The sequence below is a fragment of the Myotis davidii genome, unplaced genomic scaffold (genome assembly GCF_000327345.1).
Source record: "Myotis davidii unplaced genomic scaffold, ASM32734v1 scaffold355, whole genome shotgun sequence".
NCBI classification, from domain to species: domain Eukaryota; kingdom Metazoa; phylum Chordata; class Mammalia; order Chiroptera; family Vespertilionidae; genus Myotis; species Myotis davidii.
Window position 1 is genome coordinate 601,108 of NW_006286818.1, and position 6,677 is coordinate 607,784.

General features: G+C 62.6%; 1 protein-coding gene across 1 annotated transcript in view; it reads left to right on the top strand.

The window, feature by feature from the left end:
* Positions 1 to 6,677, top strand: part of PVRL1 (poliovirus receptor-related 1 (herpesvirus entry mediator C)) — an 82,602-nt gene that overhangs the window by 1,033 nt on the left and 74,892 nt on the right. The window lies entirely within an intron of this gene.

The following is a 6,677-nucleotide window of genomic DNA, read 5'->3' on the forward strand; positions in this document are numbered from 1 at the left end:
GGCGCCCGGCACGGGGAGGACGGGGGCGGAGGCCGGGACTCGCCTGTACGCTCAGTGCCGGGAATGGACTGGAAAATGCGTTTAGGAGGCTAATCCCACCGAGTCCGCGCGCCTGGGTTTAACCCTTCGCGTCCCTGGGGAAGCCGCGCGCCTCCCGGGGTAGCTGGGACTCCAGCGCTTGGGGGTGGGGGTTCCCCGGGAGGAACCCGGAGACACCCCCGCTGTGGCTGGATGGGCGTTGGGGGCAGGGGGCGGGATTGAGATCGCGGGCGCCGCTGGCCGCCACCGAGGCGAGATTCCCGAGGGGCAGGTGGTTCCCGGGACCCAGCCTGGCCGCCGACCTCGGGGCTGGGGTACCCTCCGGGAAGGCAGGAACCCGCGCCATTCCTGTCTGTGCCTCGTCTGCCGCCAGCTCCCTGCCCGAGCCTCACAACCTCGGGGAGTGGCCAGTGGCACCTAAAGCACTTTGTGGAGGCCGGTGCCCCCACTCCTGGGCCTGTGGGTGCTCCCTGCTAGGTGGGGGGAGGGGAAATTCCTGGACATATAGGTAGGCGTTTCTGCCCATTCAGGGGCTTGATGGAGCCCCCATCTCCCTCCTCCCTTGGAGGGAATGAGGGTCTCTTCTCACACTGAGCCTCCTTGGGGAGCAGCCAGGAAATTCTCCCGACCCTGGGAACCCTTCACCCCATATTGCCCACCCGAGCACAGCCAGAGGAGACCCCTACCCTAACCTTGGGTCCCCTAAGGGGAGGGGGAGCCACTCACCCCCATGCTCACCTCCTTTGGTTATGTCTTCCCCCAGACTTGGGGTGCCTAGTGAGTAATTCCTGCTTTGGGGGCTTGGAGGCCTGCCCTACTGCTCCACCCAACTCAGGAAGGAGGAGCAGAGAGGGAACAGTGTCACAGTTCGAGCATGGACACTCCCCTCCACACACCAAAAGTCCAGATGGAGGGGTGGGATGCAGAGAAGGAACCGGGGCCAGAAGAGCGCTCACTGAGCTCGCGGGCTCCAGGCCTGGTTGTCATTGTATGGCTGCGGAGTGCCTGGGCCCTGGCCCCTGGGAAGGGGTGTGGATGTGCAGGGCCCTCCTGACACTTGGACTGAGGCCCGCAGGTCCAGACCTTGCCCCCTCTGCCCACTCCACCACGCCCAGCCCTTCCTGCTGCTGCTTCCCTCAGGGGACTCAGCCGCCCAGCCCGGGTCTTCTCTGGGGTCTCCTGAGCCTGGAGGGGTGAGGAGAGGAGCCCCCCAGGGGGAGGGGCTCAGGGAGCGGCGGGTGGAGGGTTGGCCCCTGACTTCAGAACATCGCCAATCTGGCCACTGGAGTGTCAACACAGGACATTTCCAAAGGCCCGACACTGCAGGAGGGCCATCGGGGCTCCACCCAAGAGGGACCCGAGAGCCCGGAGGAGGCAGAGACCCGCCTCAGGAGCAGGTGCAGCGTTGGTGTCCCACCTGTACCACACCCTCCCTAATTGGCTTCCCCAAACCTTTTGTCTGGAAGGAAAACACTGCCCAGGTGTCATGCATACCCTCAGAAGGCCTTCTGGCCACAGCCTGCCCCTTCTCCGCAGCTGGGCAGAGCTCACTGTCCTGGGGGCTCCTTTGAAATGTGGGGTGTCAGGGTGTTGGCTCATTTTCCTCTCCCCATTTCTCAGTGCTGCACGCGGCCACTATCTGACCCGGTGTGTGCCAGCGGGCTGGTCCCACAGGCCAGCATCCTGTGTGATGGCCAAGGCAGGGGGCCGGGCCGGGGGCCGAGGGTGAACCCCAGCTGCTGTGTCTGTGATACTGCCATTATCAGCTGACTAATGTTCATTGTTCATCACAAACAAAAAACACCCAAGGGAGGTGTGAATGTCCCTTCGATTTTTCCTGAGCGTGTCTCCTGGTTAGTCTGGTAAATTGAACAGCTCCTCCCTGGGAGAGGGGCATCTGTAGGTTCACCTGCTCTGATATTTTTTTAATTTGGATGTTAGCATGTGCCAGGCTAGAATGCACGTAGCCAGCTGTGGGGTGTAGTTGTAATGTTTCCATACGGTCTCACCACCAGTGTAGAGTGGGCAGAGTGTAGGCTTTGTAGACTTGTGTACTCTGTATGTTTTGTAGACTTGTATACTTTGTATACTTGTGTTGGTTATCCGCATTCCCTGCGTGGCCGCGGGGCCTGGGACAGGAGGTGTATGTGCTGCCGTCTGTGGGTCGCCATGCGACTGGGGTCACACGTCAAGTATATATCCTCATAGAACAGGTTGCCTCTCTTCCCAACGAGGGTTCGGTGAGTGACTCTGAGCCTCAGTGGTGATGTCTGTGTTCGCGTCGGGTCAGCAAGGGTGACCCTGGGAGGAGAGAGGGATGTGCCCAAGCAGCTCCTCCCCCCGACGGGCTGCCAGGTCCTGGAGGGGCAGGAGACCTGGACGGGCTTCCTGCCTGTGCTCTGCCCTTGGCTGTGACGGGCCTGCATCCCCGCGGGAGGTGCTTCCCTGGAGAGGCTGTCTTCCCTCCTCAGCCTCTGAAGCAGAGCTGTGCCGCTGGGCTCTCCCAGACCCGCATGGAGCGGAGGGACCTCAGAGACAGGTTTTCAGCTACTAACTTAGCGCCTTTGCTTCCTGCACGGATATTGGAGAGGCGTCCTCGGAAGGGAAAGGTGGCGCACTCCGGGCATCTGAGAAGGGGGTGCATGTAGGCTTTGGTGCCCCCTGACCAGCCCTGCAGACCGTCTGTGTGTCCAGCACGTGCCTGAGGCAGCAGATGGAGGCGGCCCCCGTGGGAAAGGGAAGTGGGAATGAGGCGAGGCGTGGGGGGAGGGCTGTCCTGGGGCCCAGCACCCTGTCTGAGTTCAGCTGCAACTGTTTCCCGCCATGATGCCCACCCTCTCCCGAGGCTAGGCTGCAGGGCGGCAGCAGATGTGCTGGCGGGGGCAGGAGGTAATGTGAGAGCTGAGCAGGGATCATCTTGCAGGGAAATGCCCTGAGCTGAAGAGAGCACCCCGGGCCCAGTAACTCTGTCAGCTCGGGATGCTGTTGTGCTGTTTGGAGTTGGGAGATGGCAAGAGGGGGGAAATGGGAGAAAACACGTCTTACCCAACATCAAACCCTGAGCCATTCCACCAGGAAGCAGGAACTCAGTGCGACAGGGAGACCCAAGAGGCTTCCCGACAGCATGGCAGGCAGGGGCCCTCCAGGGAGACGGTGCTCCCAGGGTTTACCCTGGAGCAGGGGCGGGAGCGGTGGGCATGTGTTCTCGGGGGCTTGCGGCATCCGTGCCTTCCATAGCCATCTGGGGCAGAGCAGCAGTGGCCCGAGGCCCTCGTCCAAAGGGAGCCGCAGGTAGCTCTGTTCCCCTTCCTGCGACCTGGAGATTCCCCCATGTGGCTGCCTGGCACCGTGAGACAGCAAAGGGGGCCCAGCGCACTGGATTTGAATCCCAGCTCTGCCAATTGCTAGCTGAGTGGACTTGGTTAAGTCACTTTGTAGACCTCAGTATTCCCATCTGTAAAATGGGTTTCCATTAATGCCGATTTCAAAAGAGGCCTGTGGAGACTAGAGCAGCAATAATGTATGAAACGTACGTAGCACAGCACCAGGCATGTGATGAGTGTAGTGAGAGTGGTGGCTGCTCCTGTTCCCGCCTTTCCTCTGAGTGTCCCGATCCCCTCTGCTGCGGGCATTTGGGCAGTGCCAACTCTGCACGACCTGGAGAAAGAGCAACTCGCTGCCTCCCCACTGCCACCTCCCTTCCCTCTCTCCAACCAGGAGCTGCTTTGAGCAATGAGCCCCGGCCCCCTGCCCCTACCTGGAGTTATGGTGGAGCTGCAGCCAGGTGGCTGGTACTACATGGGCATCAGGTGCTGTGCAGCCTTTGTTCTGTACCCCCAAGGGCTCTCCCCAGCACCCACCTCTCCCAGGCTGCGGCCTGCTGGGCACCGCTGACCATCTGGAGTGCTTACCGTGGCAGCAGCCGGGGCTGGCAGGGGGGCCTGGGACCAGCCCTTCCTCCCCTCAAAGGTCCCCATTTTGAGGAAGGGCGGGCCACAGGACCCCTCTCCAGCAGTGCCTTGTGCCATCTTATTCAGTGAGAAGGTGCAGCCAGGAGGTGAGCTCCTCCCGGGCACCCCTCTCGCTGAGAAGGCCTCTCTGTACCTGTGGCAGGTGGACGCTTTCGCCATAACAAACCTTCGTGCATTCACCTCCCGTTTCAGCCGAGCCCCTGGGGGGCCCTGAGCGAGAGGCGTTAGTCATTCTCCCATTTCCCGGGGAGGAAGGTGAGGCCGCGGCCGGCATTCGCTATCGCCTCACCTCACCGTGCGGCCACTCGCGCCCAGATCCTGCAGCCAAGGGAACAGGAGGGCTAAGTGGACAGACGCCTCTGAGGAGGCGGGCCCTGTGGGGTGCAGCTCAGTGACAGGCCCCTTGCTCCGCCAGCTGCCCCCCCCACATACACACACACATACACACTATACACACACACACACACACGCACACACATACACGCACAGACACACACATACACGCACATACACACACATACACGCACATACACACACATACACATGTACACACATACACACATATACACACATACACACATACACACGCACACAGAGACACACATACACACATACACACACACACACACACACACACCGGAGCATGGCAGCTCCTGGGGAAACAAGGGGGTCAATTGAGGACATGGTTGGAGGGGGACGCAGCCAGAGTGACTGTGGGGCCCACATCCCAGGCTCGCAGAATACAAGCCGTCCAACGACAGAGGGGGGCCAAGGGGAGGGTGTCCCCGGGATCCTTTCCTGAGACAAAGACAGGGCCCCTGAAGTGTGGGCACAGAGTCCAGGGTATGGCACGCCCAGGCCGGGTGTGGGCCTGGTACTGGGCAGAGACCAGTAGAAGTGCCCAGAAAGCACGGATGTGGGGGGGGGGGCCGGGAGGAGGGGAGAGGAGAAAGGTGTGGCAGGTGGAGTCAGCGCCCTCTCCTGCCCGCCCCCCATCCACTCTATGCAGACCCCAGTTTTATTCCAGTTTGTGAGGAGTCTCATTACCGAGCCACAGACCATAAAAGCTGCCCTGCCACTCGGCCCGGCTCTCATTAGAGGACGTTAGTTCCGCTGGCTGGTGGCTGGTGGCTCCGCTGGGACGCAGCTGCAGGCACAGCCCGGGCGGCAGAGCAGGCCAGTGGCCACGGGCACGAGAGTGTCCCGTTGGGAGTGTGATCGATGGACTTAAATGGAGTCCCGGCCCCTCCTCGCTCCTGGAATTGGAGCTTCCAGACCTAGAAGCCCGGGCTCCCCTGTCCACTTGGAGCCTCAGTTCCGCTCCTGCCTGAGGCAACAGGACACGGCGCTCCACAGGCCTGGTCCTGGGAGTCTGCCTTCTCTGGAGGGAGCTCAGAGGAGAGTCCTGGGCATGGGAGCCAGCACCCCACCCATGCCCGCCGACCTGGAGGCCCTGGGCAGCCCTAGCGGAGAGGTGGAGCCTGCCAGCCTCGCCGTGGCCTCCATCTTGGCTTCTTTCTGTGCAGAAGCGGGGAGGGGCCTGGAACCTCCCGGGGCAGCGCCCTCCCTCCCCCATAGATGCGGTCTCACCAGCGGGGAGCCTGGGCAGGGCCTCCTGGTCCCACGCCCCTGTTCTCCGCAGCGTCCTGCACCTCCTCCCGCCTGCGTCCTCCCCGCCCACGTTAGCTGTCTTCCCCTGCGACCCCACACGCCTGCTGGCCACCAGAACACCACCCGGCCCACGGGTGTCGCCATGAGAAAGTGAGGCAAGAGCCCTGGCCAGTGTGCCCAGTGGATAGAGCGTCGGCCCGCGGACCAAAGGGTCCCAGGTTCAATTCTGGTCAAGGCTCCTCCCGGCCCAGACGCCAGGTCAGGATGAGACGGGAGGCAACCAGTTGATGTGTCTTTCTCTCACTCTCTCTCCCTTCCTTCTGCTCTCCCTAGAAATCAATAGGAAAATATCCTCGGGTAGGAATGACCAGAAAAAACTGAGGCAAGAGCAGAGCACCGCTGGCCCTGAGGCCTCGTCTCCGTAGGAGCGTGAGCGCCGTCTCCAATGGCGCAGGGGCGACTTGGTCTGTCCCTGAGGTCACTCAGCCCAGCCCCCAGCTTGGCGCCAAGGGAGTCAGCAGAGACGGGAGTGCCAATCTGCAGCCCCGAGGCTGGCCCTGCCCGGGAGAGGGGGGCAGGGCCCTGTATTGGCCCCCCGCGAGGCCGTGGTCTGGAGAGGAGCCCATGTGGGCTGGCGAGGCTGCCTTCGGGAACCCCATTCTCTGACCAGCACCCAGGCACCCTCCCTCACTCCTCGGGTCTGTGGGCAGCTGCTGTGAGCTGCCAGGACAAAGTAGGTCGAGAAGGGGCCTCCGAATCCAGCCTGGCTGCCCCTTGAGGCTCCCGCTGCGGGACGGGGGCTGGGGGGGCTGGCAGTAGCAGCTGGGCTCACTGCTCCGACCCCTGGCTCTCGGGCCGCTCTGCCCACGCTGCTGCTGGGGTGCACTCACCTGAGACACACGCAGCCTCAGCAGTGTCGCTGCTCCTCCCTGCCTCACCTCCCCTGCCCTCGCCACCGTGGCCAGGCCCACTAGCCAGCCCTGCGCCCCTGCTCCCGCCTCAGCGCCTGTGCACATGCCTCCCCGCAGCACCCCGCCCCCCTGTTCTCACATATAA